Source organism: Dendropsophus ebraccatus, chromosome 1 (assembly GCF_027789765.1).
Source record: "Dendropsophus ebraccatus isolate aDenEbr1 chromosome 1, aDenEbr1.pat, whole genome shotgun sequence".
Taxonomy (NCBI): domain Eukaryota; kingdom Metazoa; phylum Chordata; class Amphibia; order Anura; family Hylidae; genus Dendropsophus; species Dendropsophus ebraccatus.
The window spans coordinates 24,973,860-24,996,572 of NC_091454.1; the positions used below are offsets into that span (position 1 = coordinate 24,973,860).

At 43.2% G+C, this 22,713-nt stretch overlaps 1 protein-coding gene across 2 annotated transcripts in view; it reads left to right on the forward strand.

The window, feature by feature from the left end:
* The first annotated feature begins 455 nt into the window (after window positions 1–455).
* SYNPO (synaptopodin) overlaps window positions 456–22,713 on the forward strand; it is a 95,440-nt gene continuing 73,182 nt past the window's right edge. The window contains exons 1-2 of one of the 2 annotated variants that reach the window (XM_069969113.1): window positions 456–528; window positions 1,942–2,086. The gene's annotated coding sequence lies outside the window, so the exon portion shown is untranslated. Of the gene's footprint in view, window positions 529–1,941; window positions 2,087–9,629; window positions 9,811–22,713 lie in introns of those variants that run through there. The other variant, XM_069969115.1, reaches the window with a different exon arrangement.

The window sequence follows — 22,713 nt, forward strand, 5'->3', positions numbered from 1 at the left end:
TGTTGGTACTAATGCTGTATAATGGCTACTCTAGTGAAATAGATCAGATGATCCATAGACAACAGAAGGACGCCACCATGTTTTTCCCAACAAAAAGAAACCCTCGCCCTCCTTCTACCCCCTTCCCCCTAAGCCTCTTGGAGCAGTAGCATCTGTTTCACTGAGAAATGGCTGGGGGCAAATTATCAAATAGGGGCCATAGGTCTTTAAAGAGCTAAAATTGTCCCTGGCCTAGCTAGAGTATATACTGTTATAAGTTTCCTGCTCCCAGGAGCTTGCAATCTAGGCTCAGGTTACACGATTGCACTGTTACATAATGCACGCTGTAACTGATAAGTTCCAATGTCAGATCTGTCAGATCTGTTATTATGGTGTCTGCCTGTGCCGCCCTCTGACCCATAGCAATAACAGAGAGCAGAGTCCTCCCCTACAGCTGGGATTACACTGGCAGTGTCAGTGCTGCTTACACTACGCTGGGTGTGTAAGCTCTGGGCCATTACTTTCTCTTTTGGACTGCTAATATTTACCGTAAGTAAGAGTACTTTAGATAGTAATAACAGCCTGTATTACCTATATATGTATCCTCAGGGCCCTATAGCAGGGCCATATACGTCATCATAAAATACAGCACTGAATTTCTCCATATCCTGTATAATGACACAGATTCATGCGTGTATCATGATGATGCAATGCAATGCTGACACTATCACAGTACTTGTCAGCACAGGATAGTAGACATTATAGAAAACCACTTTGGTGTACGCGTCACATGGGACCTGTTCAGCAGGAGTCAAGGCCGGCCTGTATCAGTTCCATAGAAATATCCATATGTGACTATATATATATATATATATATATATATATATATATATATAGTAATTTCTTATTTTGTATACAGTTATAAAACCATTGTCGGATGATTTTTCATACAGTCGGGCTATGGGATCCCAATATATCATGTGTGACATTATGTTGGCACATAGAGATCAATCAATTTGGTGGCACTTACTATCGTTCCCTGGGTCCTAGCGCTGCCTTGCCTAATTGTGCTGTATGCCCACTTCTCTGCATAATCTGCACTGTGCATATAGGGCCCATGGAATTATAGGCTCCGCCCCCTTGACACTAATCACAGACCAAAAAAAGTGTTTGTTTTTTTATGTAAAGGAAAAACTAAGACATAGACAACATAGGTATATTCTGAATGTTTTATTCATATCTATCCAGCAGTGCCTCTAGCTCAGTAGGCAGTCGGGGGGTAAGAGATTCACCTTAAAGGGAACCTGTCACCATGAAAATGCTACCTAAGCTATTGGCATCATGTTATAGAGCAGAAGGAGCTGAACAGATTGATATATATTTTTGTAGGGAAAAGATTTAGTATAACTTGTAATTTATTTTTTGAAATCTCTGATATTTCCATGCTAAAGAGTCCAGTTCATTGTAATTCCGCCCACTGGACTCCTTATGGATTTAAATTAACATGTTATACTGGATCTTTTTCCACAAAGTTATATATCAATCTGCTCAGATCTTCCTTCTCTATAACATGGTGGTGATAGATTAGATAGCATTGTCTTGGTGACAGGTTCCCTTTAAGCCTCAGGAATACTATCCTAAAGATTATCTTACCTGGGACCCTACATACACTTCTGGGGACCAATATTCTCCAGTCCAGAGGACCCCCTATATTGATGCGACTACAAAACTGATTGAGCAGACATTCATTACACAGTTCTAGCAAAACTTGAGGCTCAAGTAGTTATCTGCCTTATTCCTTCTTCATCACCCACATTGTATACACCCCAGTCTTGCTTATCTACACCTCCAGCAGCCTAATGCATTCAATATGTATGAAATATACCATATGCTGGGGTTTGCAGACAATAGGTGCTCTGTTTAATAAACTCCCCTCTCCACACCCCCTTCTCTCCTCCTCAGTGCTCCTTCTCCCTGCCTTCTTCCTGAGCCCTGGGCTGCTGAGTGACACAGGGAGAGTGTGTGTCTGTATGAGCTGCCCTGCACTTCATTGTGGATAGGTGGATGCAGGAACACTGAGCGCCTTGTGCACAATCCTATAGGGAAGGTAAGATCCTGCCTAGTGATGCATCACAGTGATGGGATGGGGGCGATGGATAACATGGGGGGCATGGAATGTTCTGGGAACAAAAGTTTATGTGTGATGGGAAAAGATACAGCTGTGCATTCTAATCAGCCACATGCATAGATGTTGTTTATTTCTGCATATATATATATATATATATATATATATATATATATATATATATATATATAGTGCTATGTATATGTGATGACTTTGACAGATACATTTGTTTGTTATGTTCTCGCTACTTTTACGCAAACTTCTTACGCTGTGCTCAAAACCAATTCAGCTCTGCTACATGTCACATTTGCCTTACTTATTGTATAAGGTCAATATCTTCTATTGACTTAATTGCTATGGAATGGATAAGGCGGGAGCATTTATAGCTAGTCATTGTTAGCAGGATACAGGTGTTCTTGCGTTTCGGGGGTTTACTGATAGGATAGGTGACGATATGTACGCCAATGAATGGAATGCAAATTCAGGTAGGTATCCAGTGCACCTGAGTGTGTTTACATGGAGGGATAGCTGTTTCTATTGTATTCGTTTTGTATTTGTATACAGATGTAGCAGAGCTGTATTGGCCATTTCAGTTGTTAAGGTTTATATTTAATGGTAATGAATAAAACATTGTGAAATATATATATATATTTTTTTTATTTATCTATTTTTATTATTACTATTATTATTTTTTTAAACAAGGTTGTATACACTGTATGTGAACTGCGCTGACACACATATACAAGACCATAGTAGAGGGGGGACCTTGGGGCCAGGGGGTGTCACAGAAAGGCCCCTCTGTCCTACATGTATTTAGATGCAAGGATAGAGCAGCAAACGTATCCTTGCCCCAGGTTACAGAGAGCATTGCTACTAGGCACAGCTGGATTCAAGCCAGAAGCCAGGTAGCCATTTTGGGGGAGATTTATCAAACATGGTGTAAAGTGAAACTGGCTCAGTTGCCCCTAGCAACCAATCAGATTCCACCTTTCATTCCTCACAGACTCTTTGGAAAATGAAAGGTGGAATCTGATTGGTTGCTAGGGGCAACTGGGCCAGTTTGAATTTACACCATGTTTGATAAATCTCCCCCCTTTATCTTTAATATTTTCTGCTAAGGCTCAGCTTTTCTGGGTTACTGTTGTCTCTTTGATCGATCTGACTACTTTTTATGAATGTTTTCACATCAACTAGTCTTAAAAAGTTAGACAGATTTGTAAATGTCTTGACTTTAAAAATGTCAAGCCTTCCAATACTTATCAGCTGCAGTATGTCCTGCATGAAGTGGTGTATTTTTTCCATTCTGACACAGTGCTCTCTGCTGCCACCTCTGTCCATGTCAGACACTGCCTAGAGCAGGAGAGGTTCTCTATGGGCATTTGCTACTGCTCTGGACAGTTCCTGACATGGACAGAGGTGGCAGCAGAGAGCACTGTGTCAGACTGGAAAGAATACACCACTTCCTGCAGGACATACAGCAGCTGATAAGTACTGGAAGGTGTGAGCTTTTATAACTGTATAACTTTCTGATACCAGTGGATTTTAAGTGGATTTTTACTGTAGTCGATTTTCACTGTAGTACCCCGGTAGTAACTACAATATGTAATGGTCTGGCCCATTGGTCTAATGGTCTGGCCTATTCCTTGGGGGTTTACTTTGGGAGAATAGTGTCGGCTAAAAACAATGGACCCCTATTGAACTATATATATATATATATATATATATATATATATATATATATACACACACACATATCATTGAGGTCTATTTGGTACCTGTTGTGCAGTCACACACTATAAATAAGACAGGGATGGGGAACCTATGGCCTTCCAGCTGTTGCAAAACTACAATACCGCTGCCCAGGCATGATGGGAATTGTAGTTTTGTAACAGCCAGAGGGACAAAGGTTCCCCATCCCCACATAGGTTAGTGTCACTAATAATAGTGCTATGGGCATAGGTATCACTTTCACCATCCTAATGGTGATGCTTATGCCCAGATGTAGATTGCTGCATGAAAAGTTTATCTGCAGTGACTTATCCCAAGAAACATGGCTGTAATATATCAGACAGTGATATAGAAGAAGTGATGATACATGTTTCTTATATAGATACCAGTGGTGCTAGTGTTGTTATATAGATAGGTAGAGACCTTTGTATATGTATAGGGGGTTTCTGTGTGTTATTTCTTTACAGTCTTGCTATCTCAACGCTCCTAGTGCTGTCACATGAGGAGGAGATGTCACTACAGGTTCATCTGTGTTCATTTCCATTTTACGTCTTCATTCCAAGGCTAAAGCCAGTCACGGACGTTAAAGGAAACCTGTCACATTGGAAATGCAGTCCAATCTGGAGGCATCATGTTATAGAGCAGGAGAGTATGAGCAGATTGATATATAGTTTTATGGGATAACCTGTCATTTATTGATGTAAACTTCTGCTCATTCTGGGCCAAGGAGCCATGTAGGCGGTGCTACTCAGTGATTGACAGCTATCTGTGTGTATAGTATGTATGCAGAGAGCTGTCAATCACTGTGTGGGACCACCCATTTGACTACTTAGCCCAGAAAGAGCAAAATAGACAAGTATGGTCTACTCAATGACTGACAGCACTCTACATGTACACTTATAAACGCAGATAGCACCGCCCACATGACTCCTATACATCAATCAATTTACATCAATAAAAGATTGTCAAGTTGTCTTTGATCTCCTCCTATAAAACTATATATCAATCTGCTCAGCTCCTTTTGCTCTATAACACAATGCTTGCAGACTGGACTGTATTGTCAGTGCGACAGGATCCCTTTAAGGTGACCATCACACCTTTAATAGCTGGGGTCTGAAGGTTAGTTTGGTCATCAGTTATCTCTCCTGTTCACCCCATACACATTATACAAGCAAGCATTTGTATGTTCTGAATGAAGATAGGGGAGTGAGGCGCTGCCAGACACATCTGGGGTGGCTTATCTTTACAAGAACAAAAGGATTAGGGAGTGGAAATCCAATATGCGCGATCCTCTTCTTCCCTACACCATCTGTCAGGAGAGAATTGGAAGGCCCCCATATATACAGTCTTAGGCCGGGTTCACACTACGTGAAAAACACGGCTGTATTAGCCTTATTTGCGCAAACAATAACAGACGTTGTTTGCACAAATATGGCCGTTGTTATGTAATACGGCCGTGTTTTTTACATAGTGTGAACATAGCCTAAGGCTGAGTTCATACATCGTAACTTTTGTATTAATCACCGCCGTTGTTGCCGATTTTCAACAACTGCTGTGATTAATACAAAAATTACGTTGTACTGCAGTCAGAGGGAATCCAGGCGGAGTGTATACTCATAGTATACGCTCCAGACAGGATCCCTAGTACCGGCCAGGATAAACTTCACTGACGCCGGTCGTTCTGTGACATGGCTGGGTCACAACGGCTGGTGTCTTACGTGTTGTGAACCCGGCCTTAGAGAGATGAAGGGTCCCACCAATATCTTAAATATTGGGGGGGGGGGGGGAGATCTGTCAAATCTTATGCAGAGAGCAGTTGCCCATGGCAACCAATCAGAATCAGGCTTTCATTTTCAGAGCCTTTTTAGAATTAAAGAAGCACGCTGATCGGTTGCTAGGGGCAACCATGTCACTGGTCATTTGCACTACATTTGATAATTCTATCCTTATAGCTTATGTGGATGTAGTTGTGATATTGTCCTCTTTATTACTGAGTACATCTATAGGAGATGTCTGTTTTAGTATAAAACCAAACTAGAGCGGACAGTCTAGACTCTATGAGAAAGTGAATGCACATGGAGCGCTCATTTCAACAAGCTTTATTTATAATAAACAGAATAACCCAGCGCTTCAGCTACAACTGATGCAGATTTACAGAGCATACGCCCTAAATATATAATTGTGCTCCCACGTGTTCCCCGAATTATATATCCTACACACCCACCTTCATTACTTTATTGATGATCATTACAGGACGTGTAGAAACTCATTTGCAGGCCTCACTGTAGTATCTAATGTAACATTTACCATTGTTTCAATTCAGTTTTCCAGTCTATATATTATGTTATATTATTTTAGATATGTCAGGAATTTGTATTTACAGAAGTAAAAGCTCATGGACCAGGGGGGTGGCGGCACCCGGTGCCAGGTGGGTGCCAAAAGGCCTCATTGACATGTCCGTAAAATCTGTCCACAATTGTGGACAGACTACGGACCCATTCATTTGAATGGCCTGTTCACACGCCCATCTGGTGAACCCATTCACTGATGAATGCTATGGAGACTTATCCGTAATGCTCTCTGTAGCTACCGGTCTGTGTCTACAGACAGCTCTACGTGTAAATGTAGCCTAAGGCTCTTTGCTTTTACCCAGGGTGAGGACAAGTCTGGATACAGCTCTATCTGGGAGGCCCTTTGATGTCCTGAATACAGTAGGTCTATGCGTCTGGAAACTCGTAGCTGCGGCAGTGTTAAAGGGGTACTCCCAAAAGTCCACATAGTAGGGGATAACACGATGATGGGTAGGGTACGATCACTGGGACCACCACAGATCCTAAAAATAGAGAAAGACTGTCCCCTTACTGACTGCAGCGAAGAGCCTGTGCATGGTCAGCACTCCATTCATTCTCTCTAGAGCTTCTGAACATTGCCATGTGCCAAGCGTCCTACAATCCTGTTAGAAGCAAGGGGCCCTTATATATATTTTATCCAAACCAATCAATGAGCACGACAGGACATTGCTGCAGTCAGTGATTGGCTAAGCAGGTTGTCACATCATAGATGGAACTGAAGGAGACTGAAGTAGGTGAGTATGTGTTGTTTAGAAGTAGGTGAGTATGTGTTGTTTATTATTTTCATGTAAATAGACGAAGAAAAGAATTCCTCTCCAGCTCATGCAATATTCAATGCTTTATTATCAATACAAGTGATACCGATGCGTTTTAGACCCCACTGGGTCCTTAGTCATGGTTTCTCTGTATTCACTGCAACCGTTTGTGAGGAATCCACACTATAGACAGGCAAGATGATAACTAAATAAACATCCTGTAGGGAAATAGATATGACGCCAGGCACAGCCAAATATTATTTTCATGCCATCCCCCACAAAATATAAATTTTTTTTAGTGCTCGGCAACCCCCTTTAATTATAGTCCTTGGGAAATGTGTATGGGCTTACTAAGTAGTCAGACACCTACCAATAACGCATTTATAACTTATTCAATATAGTGATGGGAAAACTTTATTTTGTATGTCATGATACTGTTTTTTGCCTTTGGGTTATCTAATTGAAAAAAAAAAAAACTATTATCATACACCCTATTAGGCAATTCTGAGTCAGTTTGGGAAGTGCTGTGTTCAGGACACTTATCTCTTGGCCCGGTTGAAGAACGGTTACATTCTTGCTTTGGAGGACCTGTCTTGTCCTGTATCACAGATAAATCACTGATTTAAGTGGACGCTGTGTAATACTTCATTTCCCCTGTGATGGCGCTGCAGGAAAACCGAACACTTACTATCAGGTTTTCCTGCAAATCAGAGCCGATTGCTTCAGAATTTTGTGATTTCTTCTAATAAATTGGGATACTGATGGGTGGGCACAGTTTTTTCCTAAAGAGACTGGCACCTACAAAATCAAGAGGCCAGCTAAAGTAGAGATTCCTATAGGGAATTCTACTTTTCATCCCCATGTTATGCATTTCTCTAGAGGACTTCCCCTATGTGTGGAATTTTTTTTTTTTTCATTTACAGTAAATAAAGTCTATTTTTATTCTTTTACTACCATGTTTAAAGTGTACATTAGCTATCAGCACATAAATGGCAGGTGGACTGTATTATCTGGTTACTGTGCAGCCATAATGTTTTCATTTTATTATGATTACCTTGGCAATAGCGTGACAATTTATGCAATTAAAGAATATTACCGGCAATGAGCTCCGGATTGTTGAAATGCTAAGAATTTTCATAACTTTTAATCATTCATTGCTAAGTAAATTAAAAATAATATATTTTTTAAGGGGCATCTCTAGGTATGGAGGGGGTCCTTTCCACTATTTGCTATATATATATATATATATATATATATATATATATATATATATATTTATATATAATTTATGGGGCTGTACAACCTACCTCCCCCCATACAGCTTTTTGCTGTGGGGCTACATGAACCCCCCTTCTCATACACATACTCACCTGCCCCGCCACAGTCCCCGCAGCATTCAATCTTTCTTCCAGCTCTGAAGTGCACGAGTGACATCACGCTGGGACAGAGAGCGGCCTCTTGTGGCTGGAGGTGCAGTGCTGCCTCTGGCCACAAGAGGGACTGGTAGGGCAGGAAGCCAGTTAAAGCACTGCAGCATTTAACTGTGAGCATGCATCATAAACGCTCACAGTCAAAGAGCCAGATGCCTGTGGGCCCCCTTGGTGCATGGACTCCGTAGTAGTGGCATGGTCTGCCTTTATTTTAGCTATGCCACTGGTTTCCAGTCGAGTCAAGTCCTGGAAAACAGCTGAGATTTGTTTTGGAGAAGTAGCCATTGGCTGCTATCTTCCTTTAGAGTGGTGTCTACAGGGGAAATGTAGTATTGCATGACGATAATTCAAACGAATGAATGGCCGCCCATGTAGATAGCAGTTTTCTGTTCTGAATTATAAAGAGAGTTTCGGTCTGGTTATATTCCCTAGTAAGGCATATGGCTAGGAGTTGTCTCTATGAGAATATAAGGTGATTTATCTGGGAACCTAGAAATACCACTAAATCACATGATCTAATGTCTGTGTGCGCTCTAATTCGTTTCCTGCCAGATCATCAGGGGAGAGGGGTGGTGGGGTGATGTTTACTTATGTCTCATCCATACATATGAAATATATACAGTGTATAGACATCTAAAGACACATCTCTCTTCTGTAGACGAGACACATGTAAACAACCAGTGCCCTCCGGCAGTCTACAGTCTACAGCAATGATCATCAAACTATGGCTCTTCAAATATTACGAAACTACAACTCCCTGTATGTCTAACAGATCAATTCCAGGATTAGAATTTATTGGAATATTCCTATTTTGATCCCTGAAGAACAACTGATCAACAACTGATGACCTATCCTGATAATAGCCAATCAATTTTAAGGGGAAAACCCCTTCTATATATACATAGCAGGCCAGGGGGACCATTATTAGGCTCCTTCCGACCATGACAACATATAAGCACCTCATAGCCCTCAATGGCATGGCTCTGTAAACCACTTAGGTGCCGTGGTCTCTGTTCACCGTGGCATCTAAGGGGTTATACATGGTCTTACAGCCACTGTGACACCTACAAAGGACTTATTCTGCTGTGCTGTTAATAGGCCTTTAATGGCCGCTATAAAAACACATATTGGCAGTCAGCGAGGTTAATATCATATCAGTCACTTATTTTTCACATTTCACTTCCTTGTCCCAGGAGATATATTACAGGCATCCTGCACAGAAGGTTATGATAACCATGCTTTAGCGCTCTCTCTTCTTATTGCTACCTTATCGCTGGTGTCGGAGCATACAAATGGAGCATGATATACTGTAGATAAATCACAGCAGAAGAGAGTTACCAAGCAACCGCGCAAATAACAATATACAAAAGGCTGATATTGTATATACTTGAGAAGTAGAATGGCAATATTTAGCTAAGGAAAGAAAATGGGCACGCCCAAAGGTACAGTATATACGGGGGTTGGTTAAACTGTGACTCTTGACTCTTACACCTTGATCTCAGCACTGAGTAGATAAGTAGTCAGATGTCAGATTGTACTAGCTGGAGTGACTCTAATAAAATGTAAATTGTCTTTCTGTGTTCTGTAAATGTATATGCAATAATATCGTGAAATTAGAGGGAAGAGAGGGGAAGGGGGGAGATGCAGCTGCAGATTTTCCATGTGTTTCTATGGGAGGGGAATCAGAATTGGCGAACCAGTTCAGAATGCTGTAGACATCACCACAGGATCTCGTAAAAAGGAAAAACACAACATTTCTATCTGCATCTAACATTAATCTCTGGTTGTAAAGGTTGTTATTCTGGTATGTAATTATAGATGCTCTTTCTATTAGATTAAGTTTATTTATATAAGACTTTGTATCTGCAGATTGAAGCTGTGCGGCGACATGGAATGTAATGTTGTTATATAGTTACATTCGATTATGTTGTAAGCAAAGGATTATGTCATTACTGCTTGTCAACAGGAGAAATTCAATGCATATGCAGCCTTATAGGATATCAGTAGCTGAGGGTATCATAGGCAGGAGGAGTCAGGGTATCACAGGAAGGGAAAGCAGGCTGCCCCTTAAAGAAACAACAGCATCACAGCAAGGAAGAGGTTACACTGATATTTTCACAAGAGTGACAGCTGCTTAGAATTATATGGATGTTGAGAGAGGAGAGAAAAGCCTTGGTTTACCCTTCAGGAACAGTGTGGATCATCTGGAGCAGGAAGCTTGCATGTGCACAGCCCAGGAGCAATGGATAAGCCCTACCCCAACTTACTGTTTTCTGTCCTGGTCTAGATATTAATGGAGACAGAATTCCCCTGACAACAGGCAGAGGACAGCAAAAAGTGAGACACTGATTGAGAGCTTATTTTCTAGGGGAAAAGTTATTTTTGGTAAATCGAGTCATTTACGAATATGTTAAGGATCACATTAGCTAGTAAATAGTAAGTGCTTTTAAGGGGTTATCCAGGCATATAAAAACATGTCTGCTTCTTTTCCAGAAACAGCTCTGCTCTTATTTTCAGTTTGGTTGGGGGTTTTGCCGCTCACTTCCATTGAAGTGAATAGAGCAGAAATATAATACCAGGTGGTCAGGTTTTTGCAAGTAAGTAGCTGTGCTTTTTGTAATCCTGGATAACCCCTTTAAGGCGTCATCATGCGAATGTTCCCTTATCAGTTAATAAACTAATGGCTCAGATATTAATCAGCATTTGGTTTATATGGAAATGGCCTCATGTAGCATGCACTTTGACGCAGATGTGGAACGCCTGTTATTTTTGGGTACACAACACCCGCTAGCTGAGAATATACCCTTCCTACCTTATGCCCATTACTTATAATTATATCCTGTGTAATAAACCTTCTGGTGAGTAATCACTTGCAGCTGAAGTGACTGTGTATAGAATTACTCTGGGCTGGGCCGGCTCCTCCAATGTGACATACTTAGCAAGCTGGTACTGCTTCTGGAGATGTAGCTCTCCATGCGCCCTACATAATGGGTGGTATTTTGTGTGCAATACCCCAACTTCAGGATCAGCTATGCCACCCCAGTCTGGGAATCTGTCTACTGTGCAGGAAACCAGCTGGGTGTAGTCTGGGAATGCAACTAATGCCCCAACTTGCACGATGAATGAAGTGACTCCTAAAGCACTCTTGCTGCCGGAAAACCATTCAAGATACTGTATGAGGCCATAATTCAATGAAATGTGCTTAGTTTCCGTCAAAAAAATTGTGCAAGAAATTCAGATTCATCATTGGCAGACTTTTTACTTTTTGCCCTTTTTTTGCCATATCCCATGTCAATAGTAGATATATATGTTGCATACTATAGATAATGCCATAGTGGCCATAATACTTCCTGTCACATGACTGTGACAACAGCTTGATAGTATATCACCAGGACTGACCTGGTTACCGAGGTCAGTATGGTTAATATATCACCCTGGAGGCACGGGGTTGGGGACCCCCACAATAACAAAGGGCTGGCAGTGCTCAACTGAGTGCTGTGCTTCTTAAAGGGGTTGATGGCGTCTGGCTTCATTCAGATGTTGTGGTATCTACAAAGCTGACTGGAAGGGTCACTGGATGTGGACAACCCACTGATATTGATGGCCTATTCTAAAGATAGGCCATCAATGAATATGTCCTAGAACATCCCTTTAACTTCTGATCATCTCTCTTCGGAGAGCAGAAAAAGAGAGTTACAGGCTCATAGAAGGTCTATGCAGTCAACAGAAAAGGTGATCAAGAATGAGGCATAGTGCTTAGTTAAAGAGGTGGTACAGGGAAAATTAACTTGTCCCCTATCCACATGTAAGAGATCACGGAGGGTCTGACTTCGGTACCCCCATGCCAATCTCCACATCGGGCCTCCGGTCTCTTGGTTAAGAATACAGCTGCTGATATGGCACATGGCTCTTTTCAATTCTTACTTGGCTCTTTCTGGTGGCTCTATTCATTCCTATGGAGCCACCAGAAAGAGTTGAGTAAGCTGGAAGGTCCTATGGATAGAGGACCAGTTAATTTTCTCTGGACAATCCCTTTAAGTAGTTAAAGGGGCTCCCTGGACAATCTCTTTAAGTAATTGAAGGGGCTCTCAGATCAAAACTTCAGCCACAGCACTAAAACATGACAAAAGTTTAATAAAGTGACAGTTATTTTTTTTTACTGTAAATTAAAAATTCTGTCAGTTGCTTCTACTTTTTCCTTAGCAACAGACTACAGACAGACTACAGACATTCTTTAATAGACGTAAATATTGACAAATTATCATTTTGATGCTAAAAAAACTACTTTTAAATAACGTGGCAAATTAGAAGTAGACTGAGCATTCCTTTGATTTGCATAATCCAGGAAGTCTGATAGTCCAGCCCAGACCTTTAATATAATGTGTAATTTCACAACATAAGACAAAGACGAGATAATCGATTAGGAAGTTTATATGACTTAAGGACAAGTTTATTGCTTATTAGCAGATTTTGTTCTGACCTTTTAAGCTGGCATTTCTTCCAGAAGGTTCTCAGTCCTTACAGATGGTTTTAAAGACTGTACTATTTTCTATAACCATTTCATAATCCGGAAAATATAGTAATCTTGTACTTAAACTTGTCTTTTTAACATTATTTTAATAAAGTTATATACCTTCGTAATATAACTTTACAAAGGTATATATAGCAGTATGGAGACACAGACCCAATGGCTGTATCGGGAACTGCAGGGCTGCTCAAGCCTGAATCTGTGTACATATTGATGAGATATTGATAGCAGTTCAGGGCCTTCCCTAATGTCTATTGTAATGCATGTTATCATTGGAATAGACATTACACTTGGGGAAGCTGCCTGTGTCAGCAGCAGCACCCTGTAGCAGACTAAGCAGGGATATTTGTCCATCACCCCTTGTTCCGCTATAGGCTGCCACGCCTGCAGCGCTACTTGACACAGGCAGCTTCCCCAAATGTAATGTCTTCTCTAATGATAACATACATTAAAATAGACATCAGGGGAGGCTCTTTATCGCTATGTAACTGTGTCAGGACCTGGGCTTGAGCAGCCCTGCAGTTTCCGACAGAGCCATTGGGCCATTGGACCAGAATAAGGGTGTTGTCACCCCTTTACTATATATATATATATATATATATATATATATATATATATATATATATATATATAAAATTTGTTGGCTGGAATACCCCTTTAAGGTAAAAAACTGCCACAAAAACAAACTGCTCGTCTGCTTGTGTAATTTCAGCCTAAAGAAATTTTTACTGCCCTATAAGAGTGTAAGATTAGGAGCGGGGAGTTTCTGAGGGTGAGCTCATGCTGACTCAGTGTGAGCGAGGTGAAGTAAGCAATAGGTGCAATGAAAGTGCTAATTGTTACAGTTCTGCATTACACCATCCGGATCCCTCGCTTCTGCTGATTCTAAGTGACGTTCTTAGATCTCATTCCCTTTGAAGTCCTGACTTCCCACACTATCCGGCTTCACTTACAAAGAGATCTAGATAAATTAGAGCTGAAAGCCAAAAAATGATAATATGCGAAGGGATATAATCAGATGTCGTCATTATATAATGTGTTTATAGCTGCAACGTTCCCCATAGAGATGTACAGAGTCACAGCTTTGTACAGGGCATGACCTCTAACACTGGAGAATGCGTACACACCCCAGCCCCAGAGATGGCGCTTACATTGTGCTTTACTCATGCGGTATTATAGAGAATTCCTGTAACACTGGAGTCCTGGGTTCGAATGTGACCAAGGGCAACATTTGTATAGTGTCTGCATGTTCGCCTCTTGTTTGACAGGGTGTCATTGGCAGGTAATATCAATATCAATTAATAGCTGTCAATGATCTCTCCCATCCTCAGCCCGTGCTGAACGTTCCTGTGTTCTCTATGGGGAAGGGAGGGGTAAGACTGCTCTGGCTGCAGATTATCTCTCCGAGAACGTAGGGGTTGGGAAGCGATTTTCCATCACACCTGACCCCTATCTCCACCGACAATATCTGTCATTGGATGGTCGATCCTTATACTGACAGCCAATCTTGCAACAAGTGGCTACAGCTGACAAAAGTATAAAGTGTATGGAGACCTTTACCTTCTAAGGAAGTGTGGAGGAGCAGCCGGTCACTTGCTAGATGGTGAGGTGTGACGCCAGTTCTATGGTGGTTGGCCGACATACAGCCGGGCCCAGTGATGTTATGTCGTGACCCCAGTGCCAGTTAGGCACACAGATGTGGGGGCACACCTGTTTTTATTTTAAAGGGCCAGTTATATCTTGTTCCCCTGTGGACAGTGTCCTGCCGGGCTGCTACGGGGTCCCTTGAGAAGATATCACGGATGGCCGGAGTGGTCTAGTGACCCTCCCGGACTATCGGAACTGCCACCCACAGGAAGGGGAAATGTCCCAAGGCTGTAGTGTATACTGTGTCGGTGTTGGTTGAAGAAGTACAGAGTCTCTTTAGCATAAATAATCTCTTCTTTAATTGAAAAGTACTTGTGTGCAGCAAGTTATACAGCTTTCCCTCGACAGGGTACGTTACACTGCATAGTTCCCTTGATAAAGCACTTGATAAGACACTTAATAATACACTCAGTCGTATACTTGATAGAGCAACCAGATCTGTGATAGGAATACAGTGAAGAGTACAGTCGTGCTGACTGAGTAGTGTGTTGAGAGATACAACGAATCAAAGTAGCTGAGAGGAGGATGTTGTGAGAGTCTCAACCCAAGTAGTACTGTGTTCTGTCGAGATGTTGGAGGATGAGGTAGAAGAATACTTAGAAGAAGAAGAGAATACTTGTGCCCGTGTATTGACCTTTGGATCTTCATAACACCTAATGACCACCAGTGTCGGGTGACCCGTCTTATGATGGTGACACAAGGCCCCAGACCTTGTTACCTGGGATGAGCGGAATGCTGAGGGTTTCCTGCTGACAACCGCGCTGCGAGATAGAGTTTCTAGGCTCTTAGCAACTTTGCTCTATCCGGATCAGTTCCTAGCTTACTGCTGTCTGTGGATACTGTCCTGCACTGTGACTCTCCTAGTCCACTGTGTGGGTTGAGGTGATCTCTAACTTGTCCTCTGCTGTAAAGGCTTAACACTGCATAGTGTTGCATAGAGTTAGCTGAGAAGAAACAGTGAGCTGTTTCTTGTCTTGCGTCCTACCAATACAGGGATCTAACTAAGACTGACCCTTGAGAGTAGGAGACATGACAGAGGACCAAGGCCCAGAGAGGACCACTGTAAAGAACTGTCTAGCTTGCGTCCTTCCTCTCCAATGTCCAACGCAAAAGACTCATGCACTTCCTCTACCCATGTGACTTCCTTCCTCAGGGTATCTAAGGTGTGTTGTGAGTGGGTGAAGAGTGCAATAGAAGTAAAGAGAGAGATGATATGAGAGAAGAAGAAAAGATTCCCATAGGTTCACAGATCCATGTGACACACAAACAAACAATAACAGCTGTGCAGCATCTGAATACACACATCTATAACAGAGACATCTAGTGGTGAAACTTTATCGCTACCTTCATCACCACTAACAATAAGTACAGGCTTTTACAAAGCATGTAACCAATAGCAACACCCGTGGTGGGACACCACAGAAGGTATACTACAAGATTAATACAAGGCAAAAGTGGAGTGCTGGGGAGAAGGAAAGGTAATAGCTTTTATGTCCCAAGACAATCCATAGTTCTCAGCTAAATAGGCCATCCCGGCCAAGCCCCCTAACGGACATTTGGCTCATCCAAACTTACATATGTCTTAAATGGGGAAAGGGAAGGAAAGTTATTACTTATTCCTGCCATTATCTGTTCTGAGAGAGTCTGGAAGCCCCCATATACTTTAAACCAGGGATGGGGAACTTCCAGCTGTTGAGAAACTACAATTCCCATGCCCAGGCATTGCAGCTCAGTCCTATTAAAGTGAATATGGTTTAGTTGCAATACCACACACAACCTGTGAGCAGGTGTGGCGCTGTTTTAGTATATTTCGTTGCCAAGGCAACCCCATTGTTTTTTTTCCCACAAGACAATCCAGACACCACAATTCTAAAACAAGGATTGTTATTGATCTAATGCTCTTGAGAATATTATTATTTGGTCGGATTATCAACCCCAGATATTCGCTAAGACAAAAACGATGACATCTTGTATTTACGAAAGATTATTTTTACCTGTGTGAAAATGTTTGAGAAAAAAACAGATAAATAGAAGGTGACTCTACACAAACAGATATCAATGGCTGCAGTGCGGAGCAAAATATTATGGCTGCAGTAATAATAATAATAATATATACCGCAGTACGGCTTGTGGGTTGTGAGACCAGAGTGCCCAGACTATGGGTGAGATCTCCGACTGCCAACGTTTCTTAAAAGCATTAATATGTATGCCCACTTCTTAACACAATGTCACAGTTTCTATAATTGTTGAATTTATATTGAATATATCATTGCTTATCTTGCACTGATCCTGAGTTACAGTCTGAATTATACTCCAGAGCTGTAATCAGAGTTCAGCTTGGAAACAGTCATTTAAAGGGCTTATCCAGTGAAAATCTTTTTCTTTCAGACCAACTGGTTTCAAAAAGTTATATAGATTTGTAATTTCATACTTATCCACTGCTGTATGTCCTGCAGGAAGTGGTGTTTTCTTTTCAGGCTGACACAGTGCTCTCTGCTGTCCATGTCAGGAACTGTCCAGAGCAGGAAAGGTTTTCTATGGGGATTTGCTGCTGCTCTGGACAGTCCCTGACATGGACAGCAGAGAGCACTGTGTCAGATTGAAAAGAAAACACCACTTCCTGCAGGACATACAGCAGCTGATAAGTATGGGAATACTTGAGATTTTTAAACAGAAGTAAATTACAAATCTGTTACAAAGACGCAGGAGCGTCTGGTTAAGAAAAAAATCCCATTAATATCATCAAATAAAGGAAGCGTTATTCATGCAGATCTCTCCTATAATCTTTATTGTACTGGAGCTTTCACTTTAAGATGTTGTATGCTGCGTATTCTATCTGTGGTTTATGTCACCCCTATAGTATGTAGAAAATCAGGTCTATTACCTGTGCTGTTTATTGATATTGTAGGGACACACCCTGATTATATCACACATATATCCCCCGCCATGGGGCCAGCTGCAGGACTATCATATTATCTGAGGATTATCACATACCACATACTTGAGATGTAGACAGAACTAAACCCGGTTCTTATTCCATCTAAACCTCACACTACTTCTAAATACCCCTGTAAGAGGCAGAAGGGCTTGTGGGTGCCTCCCCCTGAAACCGAACAGCCGAGGCACATGCCCATATCACCCAGATTTCCTCAGAACCAGAGACATTTGTATTATTATGCAGTGAACCATAAAGGGGGGTGGGGCAGAGCTCCCCTTTAATAGACAGGGCACGCCATAAACCATAATGGGTGCAAGCCCTAACTATTTGGAGGGTGGGTACCAATAAGCCTTGTTCATCCGCCCACAGTGCCCAATTTTACTACTGAATGACAACTTGTGGCTATGCCTTACATTGTGTGAGATGGGGCTGATCCCTTTGCTGCTATAGAGGATGGAATTTTTAGGTGGTCTGGTCAATGATCTGATACATTCAGGGGTCTAATCTGAGGTCTGGTCAGGGTCTACTTTATTTGCAGGCAGTGTCGGACTGGGGTATCTGGGGCCCACCAGAGGAAATGAACCTGGGGGCCCACCAATGAAGAACCAGTATGAAAAGACATGTCAGTGCAGGTTCTAAAACTGGGGGCCCACCGGACGATTCTCCGGTCCTCTGTTGGGCCAGTCCGGCACTGTTTGCAGGGTCTGATTTGAGTTGTGATTTATTTAGAGGCCCTTGATTTTTTTTTTTTTTTTGTGTTAATGATCGGAGGCCTGATTTATTATTGGGGTCTGACCTAAGGTCTGATTTATTTAGAGGGTCTGGTCTGGGATCTAATATATTAACAAGGTCTGGGGTCTGATTTGTTTAAGGAGTCTGATCTAAGGTCTGATTTATTAAAAGCGTCTGGTCTGGGGTCTGATATATTTAGGAGGTCTGGGCAGGGCCGCCATCAGGAATTTCGGGGCCCCATACAACCAAAGTGTCTGGGCCCCCCACATTAATAAAAAAAAAAATTGTGTGTTCGACCCACGCCTTGCTAGGAGGTATAGTTTGGTTCCGATCAATTCTAGAGAACTGGCTCATATACCCCATTTTCCCCAGTGGCTTAAAATGTAACCTCTGTTATACAGTTATAAAATTGTAGAAACTAAATGTGAACAAGGTGCAATTTAAATGTCACCATACAGACACTTACTTGTATAGCTGCCTCTTGTGCTCTGTATGCAGTGCATTATATTCACCCCTGCAACGTACAATTTATAGCGTGTCTACAAGCCCAGCGGGGCTCATTATGATGGAGACTAAAACTTATACAAGAGTGGGGTAGGGGTTCCCCTGTATTCAGAATGCTGTTGAGTACTAGGCAATGCCCCGTTTGGGGTTATTGAATTTCGAGGGTCTGGGGGGCTGTTTGATTTGTATATGTTCACCAATATCCCCCCCCCCCCCCCCCCCCCCCGGTATGCTCACTAACATAGAATATGTTGATAAGGCTAATATAATGAGGCTGTTCCATGTTAGTGAGCATATACAAATCACCCCCCCCCCCCCAGGCAGACTAGTTTAGGTCACCCAAGACAGTGATAGCGAATACATGGCGGTGAGAACGCTTTCTAGGAGATCCTGTTTGTGCAGCAGAGGTGTCTTTATCCTGCTCTGCATAGACCCTCGAAATTCAATAATCCCAGACGGGGCATTGCCTAGCACTCAACAGCATTCTGAATACAGGGGAACCCCTACCCCACTCTTGTATAAGTTTTAGTCTCCATCATAATGAGCCCCGCTGGGCTTGTAGACACGCTATAAATTGTACGTTGCAAGAGTGAGTATAATGCACTGCATACAGAGCACAAGAGACAGCTATACAAGTAAGTGCAGGGCCGCTTCTGCCATGAGGCGGAATGAGTATTCCGCCTCAGGCGGCACATTCTGGGGTCCCTTTAGGGGCGGCAACTTCTGCCCTGTCATCTGACTCCCGCCGCCCGCTCAGGTGTCCCCCTTTCCGCATCCCTAGAAGCTGCAGCTCTGCAGCTTCTAGGGATGCACTGCCGCCAGGCTCGGGGCCCTCGGTGACAGGAGAGGACGCCCCCACTCACACTATAATCCTCTCCCCTGTACGGCATCCGCTGGGTGACAGGCCCCTCCCCCAGGCCAGGTCACAATGCTGTACAACAGAGAGCGTGTATGGCGCTGTGACCTGGCCTGGGGAAGGGGCCTGTGTGGCGTCTTCTCCTGTCACCGAGGGAAAGGAGAAGCGGTGGATCCAGGTCCGGATGGTGAGGAGGGGAGCAGGTGGGGGCCCTCAGGTTTTGCCGGGACTGTCCTGATTCTGACGAGACAGCCCCGGCAAAACCATGTCCCGGGAAGTTCCGCCCCCTGCCGCGGGAAGCCCCGCCCCCTGCCGAGCGCGAGTTATGTCACCCATGCAGAGCGGGAGAGGAGTCCCTGGAAGACTAGAGAGTCCATACTGGTGAGGTGAGTATGGCTTTTTTTGTTTTAAATACAGATGAAGGGGCTAGTGGTATGAAGATGAAGGCACAGGAGGAGGATGAAGGGAGAAGTAGTATGATGATGAAAGGGCAGAAGGATGAGAGGGGTTATGCTATGATGATGAAAGGGCAGAAGGATGAGAGGGGTAGTTGTAGTATGATGATGGAAGGGCAGGAGGATGAGAGGGGTTATACTATGATGATGAAAGGGCAGAAGGATGAGAGGGGTAGTAGTATGATGATGAAAGGGCAGAAGGATGAGAGGGGTAGTAGTATGATGATGGAGGGACAGGAGGATGAGAGGGGTAGTAGTATGATGATGGAGGGACAGGAGGATGAGAGGGGTAGTAGTATGATGATGGAAGGGCAGGAGGATGAGAGGGGTTATACTATGATGATGAAAGGGCAGAAGGATGAGAGGGGTAGTAGTATGATGATGGAGGGACAGGAGGATGAGAGGGGTAGTAGTATGATGATGGAAGGGCAGGAGGATGAGAGGGGTTATACTATGATGATGAAAGGGCAGAAGGATGAGAGGGGTAGTAGTATGATGATGGAGGGACAGGAGGATGAGAGGGGTAGTAGTATGATGATGGAGGGACAGGAGGATGAGAGGGGTTGTACTATGATGATGGAAGGGCAGGAGGATGAGAGGGGTAGTAGTATGATGATGGAGGGGCAGGAGGATGAGAGGGGTAGTAGTATGATGATGGAGGGACAGGAGGATGAGAGGGGTTGTACTATGATGATGGAAGGGCAGGAGGATGAGGGGGGTTATACTATGATGATGGAAGGGCAGGAGGATGAGAGGGGTAGTAGTATGATGATGGAGGGACAGGAGGATGAGAGGGGTTGTACTATGATGATGGAAGGGCAGGAGGATGAGAGGGGTAGTAGTATGATGATGGAGGGGCAGGAGGATGAGAGGGGTAGTAGTATGATGATGGAGGGACAGGAGGATGAGAGGGGTTGTACTATGATGATGGAAGGGCAGGAGGATGAGAGGGGTAGTTGTAGTATGATGATGGAAGGGCAGGAGGATGAGGGGGGTTATACTATGATGATGGAAGGGCAGGAGGATGAGGGGGGTTATACTATGATGATGGAAGGGCAGGAGGATGAGGGGGGTTATACTATGATGATGGAAGGGCAGGAGGATGAGGGGGGTTATACTATGATGATGGAAGGGCAGGAGGATGAGAGGGGTAGTACTGTGATGATGGAAGGGCAGGAGGATGATAAAGTGGGTCGTAGTATGATGATGGAGGGTCTGGAGGATAAAGGTGGGGGTAGTAGTATGATGATAGGGCAGGAGGATGAAGGGGGGAGGAGGATGAAGGGGGGAGTAGTATGATGGTGGAGGGGGAAGGAGGATGAAGGGGGGAGTAGTATGATGATAGGGCAGGAGGATGAAGGGGGGAGTAGTATGATGATATGGGTAAGGTGGTCTCTGAGGCTAACAGTATTATTGAGTGTCTGAAGCTGGCAGTATTAGGCCGTCTGAGGCCTATACTATTTGGGGGTCTCTAACACTTGGCTCCCCATATGTCACCACCATTAAGACTGGCACTTATACATGCTCCTCTGCAGCCGCCGCTCTCCGCTCAAAGAAGTATCATGTTACTTCTTTGAGCGGAGAGCGGCGGCTGCGGAGGAGCGCGCGCTCTCCCATAGATGGGCTATGGGACAGTGAGACAGGCGGGATCCTGCGGCGGAGAGTTCCACCGCGGAATTCCACCTGTTTTACTCAGTGTGAACATACCCTTAGTGTATGCACTTCTGTTATATAGTTCTGTATGCACTGTTGATATGTAGTTATATAAGCAATGTTCACTGCTGGTATATAGTTGTGTTTGCGGGGGAAGGGGCGCAGTTTCAATTTTCGCCTCAGGCAGCATAGAACCTAGAATCGGCCCTGAGTAAGTGTCTATTTGAATTGCACCTTGTTCACATTTAGGTTCTACAATTTTATAACTGTATAACAGAGGTTACATTTTAAGCCACTGGGGAAAATGGGGTATATAAGCCAGTTCTCTAGAACTGATCTCACACACAGACACCAGCACACATGTATACACACATACAGACACCAGCACACCAGGGCACGATAAAGTTTGAACTTCTGCAACCTGGAGAAATCACCTGATATCACCTGCAGTCCTATGTAACACCACATAACACAGTGGTATCTCTGAGTACAGATAATGTAGTAGATTTCACCTGCAGTCCTATGTAACAGCACAGATAACACAGTGATATCTCTGAGTATAGATCATGTAGTAGATATCACCTGCAGTCCTATGTAACAGCACAGATAACACAGTGATATCTCTGAGTATAGATCATGTAGTAGATGTCACCTGCAGTTTTATGTAACAGCACAGATAACACAGTGATATCCCTCTGAGTACAGATAATGTAGTAGTCACCTGCAGTCCTATGTAACAGCACAGATAACACAGTGATATCCCTCTGAGTACAGATAATGTAGATGTCACCTGCAGTCCTATGTAACACCACAGATAACACAGTGATATCTCTGAGTACAGATAATGTAGATGTCACCTGCAGTCCTATGTAACAGCACAGATAACACAGTGATATCTCTGAGTACAGATAATGTAGTAGATGTCACCTGCAGTCCTATGTAACACCACAGATAACACAGTGATATCTCTGAGTACAGATAATGTAGTAGTCACCTGCAGTCCTATGTAACACCACAGATAACACAGCGATA